Raw genomic sequence first — 25,429 nt, 5'->3', positions numbered from 1 at the left:
GGTCTTCACTTTGTCTCTGTAGTGACTCAAAGCTCAGAAGCTTGAGAAACCTTAGATCACCCTGGTGTCTTTTTGTCTTCTTGATGAGTCTGACTTGGTTGTGAAATCTATCCTTTGTGAGAAATAGATTCATCTTTCTTGTTGCAAATCTTTGAACAAACTTTGTTATAAGTTTTGAATTTCATTTTTACAAAAGAAAACATATCTGGATGTTTTTTGATTGGTTTGTTATTTTGAACAAATGAATCCTTAGTTTATTGAACAACTAAGTAAAACATCCTCAAAAACAATTGAAGATTTTATTTAATTAGATTTTTAAAGTTTTTAGATCTTAAAATTAGTTTTTGTAGTTTTGAGTGCTTTTCTAGAACTTGTAGATCTCTTTTGAAAGGAAAATTGTTTTTCTTGTAGTTTCAAGTTTTGAAAAGGAAAGGGATTTATTGTGAGCATTAACTATTAGTATCGTTATGAGTTCTTATTGAAAAAGACAAAAAAAAATATTTTCATTCTCGAAATCTTTCTTTTAGCTAGAATTTCATTGAAAGAAAAACGAATTGCTTATCATTTTAGGTGCATTTTTTAGTGTTTGGAGTTGAGTCTTCCCACCATCAAAGTTTCATCTCCATACCTACTGACTTGAGGAACAACCCATAAAAGCAATGCTTAATTAAAATTGATCTAGTAATATTTTTTATTTCTAGGGCTCTTATCACCAATATAGCTTAGGCTAGTATCTTGAAGTAGGGAGTAATTAACTCTCCAAGATAGTTAAAACAAACAAGTAGATATACCTTGCAGTAGGAAATAAATCCAATTGTAATTGATACATTCTGGGAAGCTTCTCTTAAAGGAGTCAATCACGAGATCATGTCAGAACCTTTGAGACAATCAAGTCTGTTTCATTGGCAAAGATAGAAGATTTGCGCGTATTATAAATGGTAAACCTCAGATTAACCATTGTCGAGGAGCTTGGGGTCACTTGTTGGTAAACCTCATATTGATCATATCGAAGAGCCTTCAAGGGGATTGAGCTTTGTTACTCTACCCTTGCGCGTAGATCGGATTGTAGATTGTTCCCCTAGTTGTATTTGTTGTTGTTGGTAACCTTAGTGTCCATAAACTTAAGATTATTTCCTAAGGTGACGGTGAAGGACGATCCTCACTGTACCTAGAGCAGACGTTGACTAGACTCACTTAGACTCTCTAGTGGGTTCTCTTCACTCGAGATGGTTTTGTGAAGAAACTTGTGCCAGTCTGTTTCATTAAGTAGGTTGTCGGGGTAACTATTCCAACCGTCCTTTCTGTATTAAACTTTGACTATATTGGGTATCATCACCAACTAGTGCTTTTAGTACGGGAAGTTACTGTTTGTGTGTGGTTTGAACTCTTAGATTTTTTTTAGGCGTGTGATTCAACTGTTTATTTCTTTAGATACCTTAGGTGTTTTTATTGAAATTTTCTTTGTTTGCATGTGATTAATTAATTTAATCGTGGATACATTACCGAGACAATCTCGTAGAGTTCAGGGGAAACCTCCTGAGTATTCACCAAGCCAGCTTGAAGGGCTACAAGCTCTTGTATCACCTAGTGACAGTAGAGTTGGATCACCAGAAGCCAAAGAATCATCTTTAATTGTTCATCATGATTATCAAATACAAACAACAGAGTCTATTCAAGAGCCAATTTCATTTTCCGAAGTTACTGGTAGTATTTCTCCTTTACAGGAGATTTTTCGGCATTAATCACATGATATTTCAGATGTCAACGCGTTTCGAACCAACCAGTGTGGTTCATTGTCAAGACAAGTTGAAGAATCAGATCAAGCTTATGCATGTTAAATAGTCAGAGCAGAACCTCCAACGGCTACAATTCCTGATCGAGCAACGACTATATGGACCAATGGCTTTAATTTTTTAACTATATATATATATATATATATATATATATTTTATATATTATTAAAATAAAGTAATTATAACTGTTTTTTAATAGTTACTTATAAAAGGTAATAACTATTTAATAAATTAACCAAATATTAATTAACTACTTACATGAATACACCTAACGGTTTAAACTATATATATATATATATATATATATATATATATATATATATATAAACTAATTTTATTAAGATAATAGTTAGTTATACCGGTATTAATAGATTAAAAATAATATTATTAGAATAAGTCAAGGGAATAAAATATTTTGGATAACCAGATAAAATTAATTGCATATCTAATGTTTAAAATAACTTGTTATATACATGAAATTAAATTAAAGTTTCTATTTAAAAAAATAAAAATAAATAAATAAATAAATAAAATAAATAAATAAATAATAAAAAAAAAAAGAGGAGCCAAAAAAATGAGGGGAAGGGAAGGAAGAAAGCGCCTAGGAAGAGAGTGCTAGGACCCAGCAACTACTGATCTTCCAGCCATCCTCTCTATTGAGATTGCTCGACCTCTTTTCAATCTCAAGGGCTTCCCTAAATTTCCGATGATGGAACTGCGAAACCCTATCAATGACAATAGCCTCCTCAATACAAACATGATGCTTGGTTTTTTCTGCATGCTTAGCTAAAGTGGAAGACTTGGTTCTCCTATGTTTAAGGTCAGCTACATGCTCACTAATCCTTTGATTAATGGAGCGACCAGTCTCACCAATATAGGGGGTTCCATAGGAACAAGGAATAATATATACCCCTTTCTTATCTTTAGGGTCAATAGGATCCTTCACAAATCTAAGGGACTTACGAATGGTGTAAAGGGGCTTAAAGGTCACGGGGAAACTATGACTCTTGAGAATCCTTGCAATCTTATCAATGGTCCCCTAAACAAACGGAAGATGGACACCTGGAATCCGCTCCTTCGGTTCTCTTTTAGCTAGAGACTTCTTGGCAACTTTGACAAAAGCCTTCTAACCCATGTTCCTACTATAACCATTCTCAACAAAGACACCAAAGAGATGGGATTTTTCTTCCTCAAAGCTCTTGTTATACGAGATCCTTAGGGAACGAGCAGCAAGGGTATTGAAAACACCCATCTTCTGAGCCGGAAAATGGTGGGAACTAGCATGAACATACTGCTCCGTATGAGTTTTCTTACAAAACACCTGGTGGGAGAGGGAACCATCACTATTCTTAGAAATAAGAATATCAAGGAAAGGCAGGCAACCATCGACATCATGTTCCTTAGTGAACTTAATGGCCGCAGATTGATGGTTGAGATGTTCGAAGAAGATATCTAACTCCTCTTGGCCATGAGAGCAGATGACATTGGTGTCATCTACATACCTTTTCCACAGCTTGGGCAGGAGGCAAGCTGATTTTATAGCCTTGGATTCAAAATCTTCCATAAAAAGGTTAGCAACGATAGGGGATAGAGGTGAGCCCATGGGAACCCCACAGGTTTGCTCAAAGAACTCCCCCTCAAAACTGAAGAAGGTGGAAGTGAGGTAGATCTGAGGATCTGTTAGGCAGTTGATTACCTCCATGGCCTTATTTCTCCTTCCAGTGAATTAGCTGAAGAACCTGAAATTTCTGAGCCTGACACTAAACCTGTTGTTACTCCACCTTCAGGATTTGCTTCTCCAACTTCTAGTAATCCTGGTTCGCCTAGGGTAAGCAATATCATTACTCAAAATCTTCCTTTTGGCCTCATTTCTATTGAAGAACTTGTTAATCCAGAAGAAGATGTAACTATTCCCGAAAACCAACAGATTTTAAATCTTAGGGAGAATGAATAAATATTCTACAGTCCTTTTAGGAGTGACACTTGGTATGTTTCATTGACAATTTTTTTAGAAAACCCAGGTCTTAGTTTTTCACCACCTCAAATTCATTTTCATCATACGCTAAGAGGTTATTATCCTTCATCAATTATGTCAAGATAGTAATCTATGTTTTCCCAAACATTGGAAACATTTTTATCTGGCGGTCCTTCTATTCCTTCGGGGTACCAGTACTCTCTAGTACTTTTTCAGGAGCATCTCCTCAACCTATTAAACAAGTGTTATCATCTGGAAGTAATGGAACTCAAGTGTTGAATGCATAAAAAATCCTTATGATGCCTGGTAGTATTCCAAATCCTCAACCTCAAGGTAGTTAGTTACCGCCTGGAGTGCAACCTCAAGGTAGTCAGTTACTACCTGGGGGGCAACCCCAAGGTAGTTAGTTATCACCTAGGGGGAAACCCCAAGGTATTCAATTACCGCCTGAAGGGCTTCCTCAAGTTTATCAATCTTCAGGATAGTACATACCCCAAGGTCAACCTCAGACTCAGTACATACCTCAAGGTCAACCCCAGTTTCAGTACATACCTCAAGGTCAACCCCAGTTTCAGTACGTGCCTCAGGGTTATCAACCCCAAGGTTAGTACCCAACTCAAGGTTTCCAACTGCCTTCTGGTCAACCATTTTTTCAAGGAGCTGGAAATGTACCACCTAATTATTAGCCCTACATTCAACTAGGTTATGGTCCTCCATATGCACAACCTTTTGTGTGTCCATACTCCGAAATGAAAATGGTGTGAGATCCATCTAAAACTCAACAAAATTTGCAACCTAATGTACAGTTAATTAATCAACCTCGACAACCTTTGGTTTCTAGTCCAACCCAACAACCTATCCAACCTACTATTCAAACCCCTGCATCTGGTACAGTTCAGCAGCTTGGGCCTAGCTCACCTCGTACTTAGCCCAAACCTGCTACAGCTACTGTAACCTCTGTTCAACCTACAACACCTGTTTTTGGAGTATCAATAGCTCCGATTTTTACTACCCCTGCATCAGTGCAAATTCCTCAAGTCTCTGTGCCACATTCAGGGCCTACTGTTTAGACTTTAGTCCAGATGCATGTGGGACAAGCTAGTACGATTACTACAATTGCCACAATTCAACCACAATTCACGTATCAATTGTACCAGGGACAGTATCAATTCGGTCCTACTATACAAAACCTAGTTTATCAGTATCAACCATACCCTGGCTATACTTATCAACAGCCTCAACAACCCCAGTTTGGTCTAGTTAATCCTAGTTTTCCAGGAGGTTATAACATTCCTAATGCAAATCCAATTCCAGGTTATCTTGGATATCCTCCTCCTGGAACTAGTCTCGCTACTCAAGGTTTTTAAGACCCTAACCGTCAGTTACCATTTATAGCAACTTTGGATTTACCTGATTTGTTGCGCCTTACGAACGATCCAATTTACTATCTTCCATATTGGCTGCCAATGCCTAGTAAGTTGCCTAGTGATATCTTGAAATTCGAGGGTAAGTCAGGAGAGGATCTGTCAAATCACGTTATGACTTATCACCTCTGGTGTGCATCTAATTCAATTATTGATGATTTAATTCAATTGCGTCTTTTTCAGCGAACTCTTATTGGTGTCACTGCCAAATGGTACATTGAGTTACCACAAGCCTCTTTTTATAATTTTAATCAGTTAGCCACTGCTTTCTTAACTCGTTTTCAGTTGCCTGTCAGATACGACAATGGCACGGAATTGCTAACTTTAATGAAACAATCCACGTCCACATATATTTTTGATCATATTCCCGAATGGAAACGTAGAAGCCATTTAGTGAAAGTTTTCATTCTGGATCAAATTTTAGCGGAATGGTTCATTAAATCATTGTTACCTCAAAATCACTGAAGATGTAGTTAAGGGAGGAGTTGTTACTGAAGATCAAGTCATTGGTCAAGCTCAGTACCTTGACCTCGTTTATAAGCAGTTAGGTACTTTACATGAAAAAATCCCTGATCTTACAAAACATGGTCAAATAACTACAGCTCCTTCAGGGTCTCATGCCGCTGATGGTATGATTGGTTTAGTTAGCACTAAAAGTAAGAAGAAATCTTCAAATAATTCTTCTCCTATAATAACTTTACCTGATTCCCGGACAGGAGAGTCTTCCACCAAAATTTCTACCGACATCCATGTCGTAGAATCATCTACGGCCAAAACAAAATCTGGTAGTAAAAATAAGGGGAAGAAGAAACACAAACAAAATTCAAAAGATAAAACAGATAAAAATGAATCTACTGACAAAAAACGGAAACCTCGATATCCTTGTTTCATTTGTGATGAGGATCATTTTACCAAAGACTACCCACATCGAGCAGAGGTTTCTAAAATCATTAAAGGTTCTCAAACACCTACTATCTTGAAGGATCCTTTTGCTACTCAAGATAGTAAGATGATTGGTTCTTCCTCAAATGCCTTAGAAGAACCCATTATGATGGTGTCTCATGTCAGAATTGCGACGCAATCGCAAGATTATGGTAGTAAAAATCCTGTTGGTAGTAAAGAAGCAGAATCTTCTAATTCAAACACATCAACTACACCTCGTAATGGTTCCGGTCCACTACAGATCTAGAAACCCAACCCTGACTTAATAATCAAACCGCCTGCTAAAGGTATACATTGGAAATCTGCTTTCAATCCACATGTGAGAGCTGCTCAGAATTATAACATTGTTGAAGACTTAGCTATTTCCCCTTCAGCAACGTCGGCTTTGGAAGTGCTGCAATCATGCCTAGCATAGTGTAAATTACTATTGTATTCTATAGGAGTTGTTGATATTTAGGATTTGAACCTAATAATATTCGATGTAGAGAATAGTACACCCCGCCTCCCTCATCAAATGGCTTTTCATATTCAAGTTTTAGTCAAAAACAGACCTTGTTTTCGGATTGTGATTGATGAACGAGCTTCTACATGTATTATGTCAATCTAGTGTTGGAAATCGCTTGGTTCTCCCACACTCAATCAATCTTTGACAATTCTAAAGGCTTTTGATGGCTGCGGGTTCCATCCTTTTGGAATTTTGCAGGATTTACCTATGGGGTCAAGGGAAAAACCATAAATCTAGATGTGGAAGTGGTTTATGCCCCTCTAGATTACAACCTTATCCTCGGTCGCAGTTGGTCTTATGCTATGACCGTTATTGTTTCATCGGTCTTTCAGCTTATTAAGTTTCCTCATAATGGAAAGATCGTTACGATAGACCAGCTGACTTATTTCTCATCGGTAAAATGATTATTCCTTACAAGAATGTTGGTGTAGGTTTGATTAAAGATTCTGGTTTACTAGGAACTTTTTCCTTCCCTCCTCCAAACGTATCACCTTCTATTGCAACTATTCATATGATTTCATTGAATACTGTTACTTTTGATGATCCTTGGATCGTACCTTTTGACTCTAAGGTGGATTCATTCGGTGGCGCGATGCCTCTCAGTCCCTTTGAAATTGCATATCAGGCTGTACAGTCATTTTCTGATCCCTATTCAACTGAAATTGATCCAATGAATGTGGTCCAAGGGGAATCACTTTCTATATCTAGCTCAGCTACAACAACATTTCCTGATCTTGTTCATACTGATGAGAAAATTCGTGAACTATTGTCTATTGATGATTTACCATGGGAAGATCTACATCATCGATAATTGTTTTTCCTGAGCTTGATCATTTTGAAAAGGATTTTTCTTCTATTTTTATAACTGACTATGTCAAAAAACCACAGAATCCATTGCAACATTTTGATTATGAGTTAAATTTGGAAAATATTTCTCGATTGGTTCCTATTGACATTTTAGTTAAACCTGGAATTATTGAAAACATTCATATAGGTTCTTCCTGTACAAATGATAAAATCTGAACTTATAAAGCCCTATTTCAAGAATTCCGTGAAGTTTTTGCCTGGTCATATGAAGAAATGCCACGAATCTATCCATCAATTGTTGTCCATGAAATTAAAAGATACATGGATGCTAAACCTATCCAGAAATGCTTACGTCAGATACATCCGCGAAAAGTTGCTTCTATCAAAGCCGAAATTGAGAAATTACTCCGTGTAGGTTTCATTTATCCAATTCCTTTAACCGATTGTGTATCAAATATTGTTCCTGTCAACAAAAAACAAGGAACGATAAGAGTATGTATCGACTATAGGGATATTAATCGAGCTTGTCCTAAAGACAATTATCCAACCCCCTATACCGATTAAATTATTGATGATTGTGCCGGCAGTGAAATGTTTTCCTTTATGGATGGTTTTTCCAGTTACAATCAAATCAACATACTCCCTGTTGATCAAGCTCAAACAACTTTCATTTTCCCATGGGGGACATTTGCTTATTGAAAATTACCCTTAGGATTAAAGAACTTTGGAGCAACTTTTCAAAGGGCTATGTCTTACGCATTTCAAGACATCAAGCACATTGTGCAGCCTTATCTTGATGATTTACCTGCCCACTCATTGTGTAGAGCTAACCATCTCACTCATTTACGAGCTATCTTCATGAGATGTAAGCATTATTGAATTCGGCTGAATCCACAAAAATATGTATTCTGTGTAGAAATGGGTTGCTTACTGGGATTTATCGTATCGAAGGCAGGCATTCATGTCGACCCCTCGAAGGTGGAATCTATCGTCAATATACCTCCTCCTTCGACTCTTCGCCAACTCCAAATTTTTCAAGGGAAAGAAAATTTTTACGTCGATTCATTCCTAACTACGCTAAGATAACGAAAGGTTTTACCAGGTTGTTAAAATAGAACATTCCATTCTTTTGGGATGAGATCGCTGATCAATCATTTGATGCACTCAAACACGCATTGACCCATGCACTGTTACTGCATCCTCCCAATTACAACCAAGATTATTTTTTGTACCTTGCTGCTTCTCATTCCACCATTGGGATGGTTTTAGTTCGGGAAGATGAATTCAATAGTGAACATGTGATTTACTATCTTAGTCGAACTTTGCATCTGACTAAGATTAAATATTCGCATGTGGAGAAATTGGCCTTGACAACTATTCAAGCTGTCCAAAGATTTCGTCACTACATCTTATTACACAGAACCATGGTAATTTCTTACTGTAACCCTATGATTTATATCTTGACCAAACAATTTCTAGGGGGCAATTATTCCAAATGGATAGTTATCCTACAGGAATTTGACTTGGAATTTGAAAAATCCAAGGCAAAGAAATCCTTGGTTTTTTCTGAACTGGTGTGTGATTTCCCGCGTACTGATACTAAAACTGTGGCAGAAGAGCCCATTGCAGATGAATCCTTGTTTCTTATCAGTACTCTTGATCCATGGTATGGAGATATTATTTTTTATCTCTAAACCCAATCTTTTTGGCCTGGAATCTCACGATCTCAGCGACAGAAAATACGTTTCCAATCCTAACAATACGATATTATTGGTGATACACTTTATCGTCGTGGAGCGGATTCTATTTTCCAACGTTGTTTAACTCATGAAGAAGCTAAAAAGGTTCTGAATGACTGTCACTCTGGAGCATGTGGTGGTCATATATCTAGGTATGCCACAGCCCAAAATATATTGCACGCTGGTTATTTCTGGCCATCCTTATTCAAAGATTGTATCTATGCAATCCGAAAATGCCACAATTGTCAAATATTTTATTGTAAGATGTGCACTCCACCCGCTCCTCTTCACCCTTGTTGTCGGTCCTTTCGCAAAGTGGGGTATTGACTTTACTACATCTAACCCTCACTCGGCTGAGGGGCATGCATATATTATCCTAGCGGTAGATTATTTTACTAAGTGGGCTAAGATGATGCCTACATTTTTGGCAGATGCCAAGACTGCTGCAACTTTCATATTCAATCATATAATTGATAGATTTGGTGTTCCTCAACCTATTATTACTGATCATGGAAGTCACTTTTGAAACATCATGATGACTGAACTGATAGATCAACTTGGCCTATGCCACGATAGTTCTACTCCATATTACCCGCAGGCTAATGGTCTGGTTGAAGCTATCAATAAAGTTTTAGTCACTATGATCAGACGAATCTTTGGTATTCATAAGTCAAATTGGCATACCATGCTATTTTCAACACTTTGGGCATATCAGACCTCAGTAAAAACATCAACTAGTTTCACTCCTTTTCAACTAGTCTATAGTTTGGAAGTAGTCTTACCTATTGAATGCGAAATTCTGTCATTGCAATTAGCCATAGAATTACTCCCAGCTACTTCTGAAGAAGGGAAACGTTTTTTGTACTTAGCTCAGCTAGATGAGAATCGACGCACTGCTGCAATAGCAAATGAGACTCATGCGAAATGAATAAAAGCTCAGTACGATAGAAATGTTACACCTCGTAATTTTTCAGGAGTAGACCTAGTTTTACGATATGATCAAGCAAAAGATAAGCTAAGGGATGGAAAATTTGTACCTATGTGGCATGGTCATTACACTGTTAAGCGAAAGCTAGCAAAAGGGGCTTATGAATTGATAGATTTTGACGGTGTCTCTTTGGATAAACCCATAAATGGAATTTCTCTGAAGAGATATTATGCTTAAATTCGGTGTGGATATTTTTTGCTAGATTAGTTTCGTTACTGTTGGTGTGTTTTAAATTAGAAAGCGTGCCTAGTTTAGAGAGTGCTCTTATCATTATTCCTGCTTATCTTGATTTTACTCTTGATATTGCAGATGTCGACGTCTCTTCAAACATACATTGGTTTTGCTGATGATGCTTTTCGTAATACATGGAAAATTTCTTCTGCAGCTTGGGTTATCTATTCACCCTCTGATGAGTTAGTATCTATGCATGGGGTAAGCCTCGGTCAAACAAAAAATAACATTATAGAGTATAGTGCAGTGATTGAGTTATTATCTGAATCCATCTCATTTGGGATTCGGAGTTTGATTGTTAGGTTGGATTCTGAACTCATTGTATTACAGCTTAACAGGGTTTATGCCATTATAAATCCAGTGTTATTAAGGTTATTTTTGAGAGTTCGTCTCTTGGAATGTGAACTTGACTACATTGAATACCATCACATTCCAAGACATTTAAATACATTAGCAGATGTAGTTGCTTCGAGTATGATAAATTGACATTTGCAATAATCAAAACAGTAAATTTAATAACATTTGATAAAATGTTACATGAGATAGTCGGTAATAATGATCTATCATAGCATAGAAGTAGTGTTTCAAAAATATACATCGTCTTCGATCATAGGTTGAAAAACATCTTATGATCGGAAAAAATGATAATACAAAAAGTCAAAAATGTTATGTCTACAAAATCGATCATCCTATCCCTGGTGATGATCATGATAAGAAACCACTGCTCGGCCCACCCTACATAAGAACCTCCTAAAAGGTCCTGGGACCCCAATCACATATCTCTGTAACCTAAGTGGAATATCATCTATATCCGTCTCTGGAATATCTAGTGTCAAGCGCTCTAGATGATGCTCCAAGTTGGTCAGGATCTTTGCTGATTGGTCATGTGGGGTTGGTGTTGCTGCAACTAGGTGTCTCCTCTCGAAAGGCTAGAGAGCGGCTGGTTGTCATGGACCCACATCTACATTTAAACTTTTGATTGTTAGTTTTGGATGATTCAAAAAAAAATTAAAAAAAATTAAAACTTAGAAAGTGTTAAAAATGATTTTACTTGAATCATCCCATTGTTCTCCTGGTGGAAGAATCATGTCTAGGTCACCAAGATAATCCATCCCAGTGTATGGAAAGTCCTAAATCGCGAAAAGCTAATTGTTCAACCAACGAAAGTACTCAGGCGGAAATCGAACAACCTCTGTACCCTCCTCAGGGTGGCGGGCCATCAAAGCAACCTAGTGAACTATCCTAGGCTCTCGAGGAAGACCAGCATCAACAGGAATATGCTGGAGGGCTAGCATGGGGATCCTCTCTAGAGTAAAGCTGACCATGATGAATCCATATCCAGAATTTTTCAGCTGTCCATTCTTTTCTCTAGTTAGTTGGCCTTTCACATTTGCCAACACAACCTCACACTAGTTGAATATTCTCCCTCGAAAATAGTCTATTGACATCTACCTCTAGGATCCAGTAGCCACATGCAATGCTGCACTCTCACATAGCCTTGTAACAGTGAATGCAATGACCTTAAGCTTAGGACGGTTGATAGTTTTAATATCAATCCATTTGTCCTTCGTTTGATCATCACAAAACTCTAATCAGAGACTAGCAAGAGACTGGCCACCTGGCCTAGTCCCGAAAAGAGATAATTGTTGGCCCCTCTTGGACAAACCAGTCAAAAAATATATTTCCTCTAGCTCGATTTCGTGTTGGTGTCCACCAATCACGAAACATTGGTCCTGTGTGCTCCAGCTGTCTACTAACCATTGCAAGAGGTCTACTTGGGCCCTCATACCCTGTATGCCCTAGAACTTTAGCAATTTGCATGCTCTCAATGCCTACATTGTGGGCATATGATTTAGTGCCGCAAAATCTACATCCTCATGCTCGCGTTCTAACTAAATAAGCATTTTGTATGTCCTACAATGCATAAAAGACATATTAGAACCAGCAAGTTCAAAAAAATTTGGGCAAAAATGTAGAAAAATAAATTTTAAAATTCATTTTCACGGGGTCTGCACCCACCACCTACAGACAGTGCATAGGTTTGCACGCGCTGTAAGCAACATGTGCGGACCCACGACTTTTTTCTTTGTAGAAAAAAGTCGGGGTTCACAGGGGCCGCGTGTTGCACTTGCGGACGCCCATGAGTGAATTTCTAAACCAAAATTTCCCTTAAAAATTAAATCGAAAGCCTAAAATCAAAATGTAAATGGATGAAATGCAAGGTAAGGAGGACGTGGATTACCTGGAGTTGACTGTTTTCAATTCTGACGGACGGATTTTCCAAACTCTTTACATGAACTTTCTTACCCAAAAGCTCTCACTTTTCACTCTAAACTCAAATGGTAAAAATGAAGTTGGAAAAGCCCTTTTTATAAGTTTTTTCGAATAAATGAAATTTTAATTTATTTTTTTTTCGCTTTAAAAAGGTAAATTTTTAAATCATTTTTATTTATCTTAAACAAATATGTGTAATGTTTTGAGTTTTTGTGCAGAATATTGGATTTTTTAGGAAAATTGATCATTTTTCAAGAAAGAGCATACTTTTATCACTTTTTCGGACTCTTTCAAAAATTTACGAAAAAGCGAAACATTGGAGTCCTCTTTAAGCTCTTTTCAAACTCTCGAAAATTGAAAAGATTTTCGAGCACTTGATTGTTCGAGCTCGTTAAAATAAATGAATAATCGTCCCTTCAGTATAATTTTACCCCTTTTACGGACTGAAACAGACTATTTACGGAAAAGGTACGTTGACTAATTACAGTCAATAGAGTCCTCTTTAAACCCTTTTCAGACTTGTTAAATATGAAAAGATTATTGAGCACTTGTCTTTTTTAGCTCAATAAAGTATTGAAAAGTCATCCCTTTTGTATTATTTTATCCTTTTTTGGCCCTAAGGGATTATTTTATAAAAAAGTACCACCATGGAGTTTTCTTAAGTTTTTCTTCTGACTCCGTAAAATTGAAAAACATTGAGTTTTTCCTATACTGGACTCGTTAAAATTTAACAGTAAAGGACCTGCAGTATTTCAAACAGGAATGAACCACTCCTTCTTAGGGTTTGAATTTTAAACTAAGTTGGACTCATCCGAAGGATGAGCTTATAAACAAGCAAATTTTATCCTCCTCAAGCTTGTCAAAAATAAAGAGGTACTTGCCAGAAATGGTGGGGGAAAAGAGAGCAAAATGAACCTATTTGTTACACTTTTTTTTATAAAAACCCATCAACCACTCTTGAACATGACACTTTTTTTTCACCTGGGTTGCGAAAATCCTTTGCCTAACAGTTAATCAAACCACATTAAAAGTCTTTAGCCGATTTCTGGGTATTAGCTTTGGGTCAATTTTCACCAAACCATCTATAGTGTCGTTATGTGTTCAAGAGATCAGTTCAAACAAACCATTCATCTACAAAATATTTGTCATCCATTTTGACCATCTCTGAGTCAGTCCTTGCTAATATATTTCTTCAAAACTTGATCTATGATCTTGTGTTGTGGGCTTGCCTATGATGGATCACTTTCTATCGACTTCAGCTCATTATCTAGGAAGTTGATCTAGAAATCATCAATACATTGAAAGTTGCATGCCCTAATGGCAGTTTTCTCTCCTTCAATGATAGGTTGCATGATTGACCTTCGATCAAATGATTCTATGACATGTTCGAGTTCGACTCATTTATTCACATTTCATGGATTGTACTAGGTACTTTGAGATCCATTGACATTACTGGTGGTTTCTCTCACACTTATTAACAGTTCACATCATTGACTGGTAATCAAGTGATTTCTACCATGTTCGACTTCAACACATTCATTCACATGGATAGAATTGTACTAGTTTGGGAAGCAGAAATCAAGACCCTGGATCTAGTTTCTACCATCCAGGCTGTAAGGAATTTTCGTATTCATTATACATTGGACTATTCATAAACAAATGGCTACGTCCATACTATGTCTACATATGTCTATGCTCTTGATGTATTACAAAATCATCTTGTATCATAATAGTTTAGTCAGTTTTGATCTGAGTATGGGAATGCCTACCTCAGTGATGATATATATATATATATATATATATATATATATATATATATATATATATATATATTTTGCATTAAATGTTTTTACAGGTTCCGACTAGGGTGTCCATAGGATGATCCTTGAAATGATAAAGTACTTCACTCTTCATACATGGAATACTCCATCTTCATCTATTACAGACTTCACACTTTAGGGGGTAATCTGTTGCACTAAAAATTGTCACCTTGACATTCTGCAATCTGTGTGAGTCCATTACCACTCATACTTTCCTCCTTTGCAAGTCTAAAGCCTCAGTTCTTCATATCAAGCCTTGAAAGTAAGAGAAAAGCCCTAAAAGTCTTTAAAGCTCTGGTTCCACACTTTCTCTTTGCATTACCTGTGGTGCCGCACCTAATCGTCATGTTCCCTGCGCACCTGACCGCTCTGTATCTATGTTATAGGTGTGGACCCTTGTAAAAGTTAAAAAGGCGCGAGTACATTCTTAAAAACTCACTTTTAGTCATTTCTAGAAGCTTCTGGAAGGAATCTTGAGGTGGCAAGTTTGCTCTTCTAAGGTTCATGCACTCCATACCTTAAGGAGCTTATCCCTTTGAAGGAGGATTCTATCCCTTCATAGATGGACCTGTAATGTCCTCCTCTGCACTATAAAATGAAGCATTGCGCTGGTTACTTGGGAGGTTAGAAGCTGAATATTTTTGAGGTGAAATGCTGCTGGAACTTACTCTTCCTTAGTTGAGTTTTTATGAGGAGAGATTACATACCTCTAAGATCTCATTTGGAAGAGTGCAAGGCTCGTCAAAGTAAAGGAAATTCCTGTTTTGGACCCTGGGAAGAGCTTGTTCAACATCAAGGCTGAAAATCAGGGAAAATTTTAAGAACCCCCCCTAAATTTATAAATATAATAAATGGGCGAATCTCCATGGTATATAGGAAAAATGGAAGGCGATTTTATCAATAATATAATATGTATATATAATTATTTGGCGAATCTCTCACCAGGCATGGCGAATATTTTACTCAATTATAAAATCTTGTAAGATCTTGGCGAGTCTTTCACTAAATAATAAAACTTTGTAAAGTCCTAGTGAATCTTAGCATAGGCTACATGCTGGTTTAATTCCCCCATTTAAATAGGCTACATTCCAGGTGAATACCATGGGTCAATACCATGTGCCATTTTGGTGAATACCATGGGTCAATACCATGTGCCATTTTTATTTTTATTAATTCTAATATTAGGGTTAATAATGGTATTTTGCATGGTATTAATAACAATCTAGTCCATGGTATTTGTCCCATAGTATTTTGGCCATAGGTTTCACCTAAATATAACCCATTTTTTGAGTGTTCGTAAATATAAGGTGACTTATGGAGTAAATATAAAAAAATGTTTTATTTGTTTACCATACCTCTCGTTTATTTATATTTTATTAATTTACCATACCTCTTTTACAAATATGGTATTTGGCCCATAGGATTCACTTAAATAAAACCTCTTTCTTGAGCCTTCATAAATAGAACGAGGGTTATGGACTAAATATAAAAAGAGGTTTTATTTATTTACGATACATCTAGTTTATTTATATTTTTATTTGTTTACCATACCGTTTGAGTAAGTATAAAAAGACGTTTTATTTATTTACCATACCTCCACTTTACTTATATTTTTATTTGTTTACACCGTTACATGTATATAAGGTGACTTATGGAGTAAATATAAAAGATGTTTTATTTATTTACCATACCTCTCATTTATTTATATTTTTATTAATTTACCATACCTCTTTTATAAATATGGTATTTGGCCCATAGGATTCACTTAAATAAAACCTATCCTTGAAAATGGGCGAATGGATTCACTTAAATAAAACCTATTCTTGAAAATGGGCGAATGGAAGGTTGTAAGTCCTAATTTCAAGGGCTAAATTTACCTTTTTTACCCTCTCCCTTAAAATAAGGTGGGCTATTTGAGGTGATTTGTAAAAATGTACTATGATAAAAAATATTCGCCCACTAAAAATTTAAAACCCCTTAATTTCGCCAAAGGGCGAACATTCGCCCCTAAAATTATCCTTGCTGAAAATGTTGTAAGGTTCTTCTACTTCAAATTTAATACAAATAAGTTTGTTTTTCTCAATAAGTTGTTCATTTATGGTTTATTTCATGGATTCCTTGATCACCATAATAGACATGATTTATGATATTTACTATGCAGGTGCTTTTTAATGTGTGCTTGTTTATGATTGCAGGTCTTTAAAGATAACTCTTTCGAATGATTGAAGGATGACTACAATGAACAAGAGTTGGATCTAAGGTATCGTCTTAACACCTTTATAGCATTTATTTGTAAATTGCATATGTCTAGAGAAGGATATGTTTGTTTGTCTGTTTGTTGCTAGACTATCTTCTGATACTAGGGAAATCGGTCTTGTCTGCAAAATCGATTTATCCGGCCAAAATTATAGATTGAGGGTGAAAAAGAAGAGAAATTTGAATTCGATAGCAACTCTTAATTGATGATAAGGCTTCCAAGTCACTAATGGCCTCCTTCCTTTGTGCATTCTGCCCCAGAAATTCTGGAAAATTAGGGTCCAATGATACCTTTGTATATCTCAATCCAAGATTAATATGTAAAAATTGAAAGCAGTTATTGTAGATAAGTATGTTATTGAGATAAGCCTCGCTGAGTTTCCCAAAATTCAGCTCCAGCTTTTCACAATATTCTATGCAAAAAGATGTCAAAAACAGGACTTTGCTCAGTTCAAAAACTAGGCTCTGAAGATATACATCGATCTCCCTTTTTGTAATACGTGTGTAAAACATGAGATAGGCTTTTGTAGGCTCACCTTTTTGAAACAAAAACCTCCTCCAGTTTCTCAAAAGACATCTTGTATTGGCCACAATAGTTTCTGGAAAACCATTACTTAAACAGAAAATTTTTGGAAAATGTACCATTTCTGTTCTGATTTCATCTTTTTAACATTAAATTTCTTTTAACTATTTCTCACTTTCACTTTGGATAAAATTCATTGTTACTGCTGAAAGTGTTTTCATATCTGTTTAACCCTTACTGTCTCCATTTTTACTTTTACTATTTACTTCTACCGCTCTGTCTTTTTATCTTTCTTCACTTTGACATAAATTTGTATGCTGTGTAACTGTCTTCCCTACTATTTGTCTTCAAGCTAGCTACTTTAATTGACTTGGTCTTTAATATGATACTCTTTAACCCTGATACACTTTGACTATTCTTTACTATGTCCTTTTACCTTCACTGTATATTTTAGGTTTTTACTGTCTATTTCAACAGTAAATCATTTAATTTCTTGTTTCCTCTGCTTGTCTTTTAATTGCATGTTTTATTGTCCATCTCTATTTGAATAGACTCGATAACAACCTTGGAGTAAACATGTCTTATGACTAGTATTAAGACTGTCTATCCAAGTCTGCGGTCTTTTGATCGCCCGTAAAATAAAACAAACTATTAGGAAAACGTTAGGTTGACAGGGAGGGTCATTAATGGCTTTATCAAGCTTTATAGGTCTACGTAGTGAGTCCAAAGTGATTTCGAGAGGTAAACCATGCTTGAATTGGTTAGCAGAGGCTTCAGGTGGCGCAAAAGGGTTACACAGGGTTTTACTACATAAACAGGCGAAAACGAGCAAAACTGGTGTTTTTGTGTTTATGCGTGAAAGTCAACTTTTGGCGGGTAAGGTGAACAGTGGTCGTTTTGGCGTGTAGCGAACTGGCGGTAAGTGGTCTTCTTCGCACCACTTTTGGGCGCTTTGTGGTATTGGGGGGAGGCCGCCCATTTCCATTCATTGAGCACCACATCACATCGGGGACCCAGTGGAAAACAACCCATTTTTGGTGGGTAATGTTCAGAGTTCGGGCCCTTCCGAAATCAACACAGGCTGTCAGATGGGGAGGGGAGAGAACATGTGGTGGACGGGTGATGGAGTTGCACGGAAGGTAATGGGGGGGCCCGATGGGTGTTTAAGCATGGTGGTTTTGATTTAATGCGCAATTAAGGTGAGGGTTAATGTTTCGAGTGGGATATAATTTGTGGGTTAACATTAATTAATCACAAATCGATTAATTACGTTAATTTGTCGGGGTTTGGGTAATATAAATTTTATATTTCAAACATCGGGATAGGGATATTAAATATTAAAGGGATTTAAATATATACAGGAAAAGGGAAATTTCGGGAATTAATAAATATAATTAAAATTAGAAGTTAATATTAGCATTGCGGAAAATGGATTAGCGCTAAGTATAATGTGTATTTGAAACTTATTTTCTTTTCACATAAAAACATTATGACTTAGGCTTAAAGTATTTTTGAGGGTTTTTTAGGAAAAAGGGTTTACATGGGAGTAATTTCTTTCCCTTAGGAAAATAGAGTTTTAACCTTAGGAAAAAGGGGTTTTATTAGGGGAATGAGGGGAAGTGAAGAGGGGTAAATGTTCATGAGGGGATTTTAGTACTTAAGATCTATCAGTCATTAGGCCGAGGGTCCGGTCCCTCCAGAAGTCAGAGAAATGCTCTGAGCCCCTTTGACTTAAGATTTTGGGTACTTCAATCTTATTGTGGGAAATTAGTTAAGTAAAAGGTCAAATGAGTGGGGGGAAATTAATTAATTGCCTTTGATTTTCAATTTCATGCTTGATTGTCCATTTATCCATAGAATTTTCTTGATGAGGGTGATAAATATGCTTTTGTCTAACAATCATCACAATTTTGCAACCTTTCTTCTACTTACCCATTTACTGATTCTACCATTTTTACTTCTCTTTATTTGGGTGCATTTAAGCTAGCAAACCCTTATCAAACATTTTTCGCTTTTCTTTACAATATAAATCTAACCTTATTACATCCAAGGGCTCAGATTAAACAATTGAGCTCCTTTTCTTAACTCCACCTATCTAATTATCTGCCAAGATTATATTGTTTGGCCATATATTTATTCTCTATCTATAGACATAAAATTGAAAACATCAAGTAGCAAGTTTAAACATTTTGACTATCATGGATTGTGGCAAAGATTACAAGTTGCACACAATCATTTATTCTACAATAAAGTAAACTAGGAGTGGCATTTTGGCTTGCTCACTTTCATGGTCTTTTTTCTTTTCTTAGGGTTCATATTTTTTATCTTTTTTTGACCTTTTTTGTTGTTTTTCTCCTTTTATTATTTTTTTAGGACATACCCTCTTTACATTTTTTAATTTTTTGAATATGGAAAAAAATTGCACAAGCAAAGGTATGTACATATTACAATTTTAATCTCAGTCATTCAAAAATTATGACTTCTATCGGTATAGGAACCTAACGCACTACTACTAGGAAGCTTTGACTTCCTCACTGAAGTCTCCAACCTTCAGTATCCTCGAAGGACTACGTTTCATAAATTTTCAGACTAGATACTCCTGGTACACAAAAACACACTATGAAGGCCATGTTTCATCAAATTTTCATATTGGACCCATATGTAACATTGAAGCTCAAAATCAATCATCATTGGAATACAACAATCAAATACATCTGCATTAATCAATCACTGAAACTCAATCTTCAATTTCCGATATAACTGAAACCTAATAATCAATCTCTAAATCAATCACAACTAAGTCAATCAATCACTGGAACTCATCAACTCTAAAACTCAATCATCAATATCTGAATCAACCACAACTAAGTCAATCACTTACTGGAACCTCTGACATAATTGAATCACCTAACCATCAATTCAAAGAATCAACTGGAATAGATAGATCACTATAACCAGTACATAGATCTAAACCCAAAACATTTCATGAACAACCAAAACCAATTGCAACCTCAAAAATCATATGTCAGAATGTATAGGCTACTTCAATGAACCCAACCTATGTGTATATGCCACTTCCTTTAAACCAACCTGTGTATACCTCAAAATATACTGAATCATAAAACTTCTGAATCAAAACGGTACCATCCAGTAACATTCTAAAGATCTACTATAAAATTACAGAGTTCTAAATAGGTAGTAGCAAACATCACCCTTCCCACTTAATCAAGCAATCAATTAGGCTCAATATCCTTATGCATTCAATTCTACTTTCATATCTAAGAAGACACCATTGATAGAAAGTGGTAAAACAACAACACTAATCAGATAGATCAGTCATCTCTGAACAACATGCTTTTATTTTGATACGCTACTCGTAAGAGTCGAACATGTGTGTATATGTGCCTTTACCAAGTCAAACCAGCATATAGATTTGCAAATATTAACTTACAACTTCGCTATTATTCCAGTCTTAATATATACCCATATCATAGCATTTAAAGCACAAAACATTTGTTAGCACTCAGATATAGCCTACCCATTATCAGATCCCATAATGATAATTCATTATGATGTTGATCCATCATTACATCTCATCCATCATCAAACACTCAGGTGCATACTTAGTCTAGATCAAGGAAAGCATTAGAAACCCATAACATGAATAATTTTTTTTGATCTAGCACTTCATACGATATTCATTACTTGTTTCCTTATCTCTTTGATCTTCTCCTCTTTATATAATTTTAGCCTTTCTCAATACCTTAGACCAAAACAACACTTAGAACATGTGATATTCTTAGACGGGATGAAATAACTCTTACTCTGCTCAATATTGTGGGCTAATACCGTAGTATTGAACCTTGGTATTCTTTACTCTTGATTTTTCTTGATTTACCAACCCATACATGCTTTTCCTCTTGTGAAAGTGCATGCATACGTATATGCTCTTTTTGTTCTGTGAACCTATGTATGCAGCTTAAACTACCTGAAAACATTATTTTCCTTCAACTTCTTGATTCTAATGAGTATACCTTTCTTCCAACTTCCTGTTCTTCTATACAAATTCCCTGTGATTTTCCATCATACATCACTTTTGAACTGGTTTCTCTGAACTACCCTGCATTTTGTCACATTTGTAAACACAACTGCCATGCATTATGTCACATCCTATTTATACTTTTATGAATTAGTTCATTCATAAAATATCAAGGACACAACACACTAACAATCTCCCTATATGAACCCTTTAACCATTATACTCTTCCATCATTCTGTCACCTATGACCTGTAGATTCATCTATGTTCCATCATTTTGTCACATTTTATCTGTCTTGTAGATTCATCTAGTTGACATATAATTGTTCTGCTACAAGTGGGTTGCCATCAAGTACAACACAAGCATCACAATGCAAACAATCGCACCCTTTGGACTTGATGGCAACTACTTTGGTTTTTGGTCACCACAATTTGTAAATAACACCAAGTTGTTATAAACATCAAGCTACTCTCCAAACACCAAGTTGCTCTCCCCCTTTGACATCAAGGGAAAACGACTGACTGAAACTACTGACCAATGTTAAATGAAGACTTTCATAATTGAGTAGCTGAATATGAACATTGATCATGCTCTCCTAGGCACATGCTAAATTATCTGATTAAACTCCCCCTTTGTACATGCTAAGATGCACTATATCATCCATGCTCCCCCTGAGCACATGCAGAGTTTGCAAAAATATTTTCAAAAGAATAACATGACTCTATAACTCAAGCATGTGAGTATGACCTTCCTATCACAAATGACTTATACATACATCAATCACCCAACCAAGTGGGGATACACCAAATTTGACTCATCTACCCAACCAAGTGGGGATATACCAATTGTTTATACATGACTTAAATATAACATTTATTACATCATCCTTCCCATGCATAGTGGGGGTACAAATTATATCATATGACCAAAAAGGACTCATTATTAAAAGACTATGACAGAAAAACACATATTATTACATCATGGGCCTTTATATGACCTTTACATAAAATGATATACATGACATTTATAACAAATACCAAAGATCTAAACAAGACCATGATAGTCATCAGCAACTATCATACACCATGTATGATCTTCACGATAAGAATATGTCAGCAACGTCCATACCAACAACCTGTATATGTCCATCATCAGTTCCCAAGATATGACAATGTAAATATCATCAACTTGTGACAAAGTATGTCGCATATAGATATCAACTCATCCTCTTGATCTCATCAATATCAACTTGCTCTGTTTCCTTAGTAGAAAAAGCCTTATCATAACCTTCCATGACTCAACTAATCATATGTCATATCTCCAAGCAGAAATAAAAAATCATTCACATCATATCATATTTATGTGAAAACACCATATATTTCATCTATGATCATAACATCAGCATCAAAAACTGCATGATCTTTCCATAAGAACGCTCAATATATCAACCATGTATCTTCACTAGTGAGTTTTCTAATACACCACATATGATAAGCATCAATCATGATAATCAACATATGTGAGTATCAAATCTATCATCATGAAGTAAGATGTCATCATCATTATGTGACTAGGTAATCCATGTCTCTAAATATCCATGTCTTCAAATAGCTATGCCTTCATGAAACCTACAATAACACCATTCTATTAGCCAACCAACATTTTCAACTTAAGTAATCATCCATGTTTCCATCATAATGTGTATCCATCATAGAGATAGAAATATGTATCTAGATTCTCATCAATGTGTAAAATAAGACCATGAGCTCACAGTCATTTGTCAAACTTTTTTGATACCATCAAGAGCAACAATCCTCAACCAATATATCATGAGAGAACCAAGAACTATGGGAATATTGCAACATAACTACACCATATGAACTTTATGCATCTTTGAAGGCATGGCGATAAAAACATACAAGAAATGAGTGACGCTTATCATCATGAAGTTGTGTACTGAAGCTTTGTTCTTTTCTTTGTATTTATGAATATCCATATGTACTATATGCCTCATCAAAATAGTCATCCACAAACACCCATAATTTCGATATGAATAACAACTATGTAACCCCAAGCAATACAAGTATCATTTGAGACTTTATCATAGGCAACTTATAACCACAACATAGCATGATGTATCATTTAAACACTTCCACAACATATGCATCATCACCATTCATAAGAATCATTAGGTACCAAAGACTTCTAAACATAATGCGAACAATGCATTATTAGAAGCATAATATATTCTCCCCTTGAACATGTACCACCTGTTCACTGTTAGCTCTTATCATTGCATATATCAATAAGGATCATCAAGAAATCATCATTAAATAGTTATACATCAAGTCATCAACAACTTATGAGTGTAAAAATCACTTCTACATATCATCAAAAGACTACAATCATCATCAATAAGAACATAAAGAATAATTGATAATTGACTAAACCATATCAGTCCTCTTTTCCTGAGTCTGTCTTACTTATTTTACATCAAACCAACATATACATGATTGTGTAGCTTATAACTCGCGTATATACACAACTTGTCTTCATGATAACTACGTATGAGAATTAGAGCATTGAAATTTCATACTTTCAGTTCCTCCTGAGTACATTTTGTCTGTGTACTGAGCTATGCCACATATTTCTGACTGTAATTCCTTCTTCTTCCATACCTTAGAGTGTGATGACATTTTCTCCTTTTGGTATGTTGGCTGAAATTTGCTCTTGCATTCTTTTGCTATATGCCTAAAATAGTTACAAGCATAACATCTTATATGTTTCATATTCCCTCTATAGTAGTCAATGGCTTTGTGACTGAACATATTGCAAGAAAAACAATATCCTTAAAGTACCTTGAAGTTGATGATCTTTCTATGTGACAATTATTAGCCTAAACCATTCTACTTTTGCATTTGGTTGCAACATGTCCAAAATTATGACATATAAAACACTCAACATTATTCATCAGAGGAAAGAATCGATTAACACTTCCATAGTTAGGAGTAAATGATTTTCTTTGAAGACTTTCTTTCCTTGGTTGTTGATGGGGTTGACCTCTTATCTCCTTATTGAGCATTTTAGATTTTGCATTAGAGTTCCTTGCCTCATCTTATGAGCTAGATTCACCTTCAACAGTTTCATGGAAAGCAAGACCAAATTTGATGATAGAAGACCTTTGAATACAAATAATATTATCCAAAATCTTAGTACTATCTTGAAATCTCAAAAGTTTATCCTTTTCTTCTAATTTACCTTTTAGGATATTTACCTCAATCTGATATTTCTCTTCCTTTTCAAGATACTGCTTCTTCATGATTTATTTAGCTTTTCTTCCTTCTTCCACTTGTTTTTTTAATTTGAGAATATCAGTTTCTTGTTCTTCATCTGCTTAACATAGTTCTTCATTCTGCTTATTTGAATTTTCAAGATCTTTTTTTAGAGAGACTGTCTCATCTTCAAGACTTTTATAATAACTAGATCTTTATATAAGTTTCTTGATTATTGTATCCCTCTCATTTACTTCATTTCTCAATGATGTTACTTCATCCTGCAGCATTTGACATTGATCTTCCTTTTCCTTGTACCACTTCCTTACTTTGTTTCCTTCCTCCAACTGATATTTTAATGTGGTAACTTCTTCTTTGTAGGCTCATTCACTTTTATCAATTAGATATTTTTGATCTCTAATCGTATCTGTGATATTTTTAAATTTTGTCTCTATTTGATTTCTTTCCCATTCACCCATAAGAGAAAATTCAGTTGTTTCATTGTCACATTCATTATCTTCAAATGGACAGATAAATGTATGACCAGAGGGCAACAAATTCGTACCTGATAATTCTTTTTCTTGTTCTTCTTCATTCTGAGTTGATTCTGAATATGAAGAGTTTCTTCCACATAATGGCCAATTTTCTCTCTCACTTTCACAGTTCTTTTGATATCTCTTCTTCTTTTGAGGTGCATTCTTCTTTTTCTTCCTTCCCATTGTTACTATGAATATCTTTCAAATGATCAAGCTTCTTTCAAATGACTTTATCTAAAACTATTTGTTGGGAATAATACTGGAGGGGGTGAATCAGTATTTACAAGTCAATAGCTTTTTCCATT

The sequence above is a fragment of the Pinus tabuliformis genome, chromosome 6 (assembly GCF_031772625.1).
Source record: "Pinus tabuliformis cultivar Carrire ecotype Pingquan chromosome 6, CPIR1, whole genome shotgun sequence".
Taxonomy (NCBI): Eukaryota; Viridiplantae; Streptophyta; class Pinopsida; order Pinales; family Pinaceae; genus Pinus; species Pinus tabuliformis.
This window is presented reverse-complemented; position numbering follows the sequence as displayed.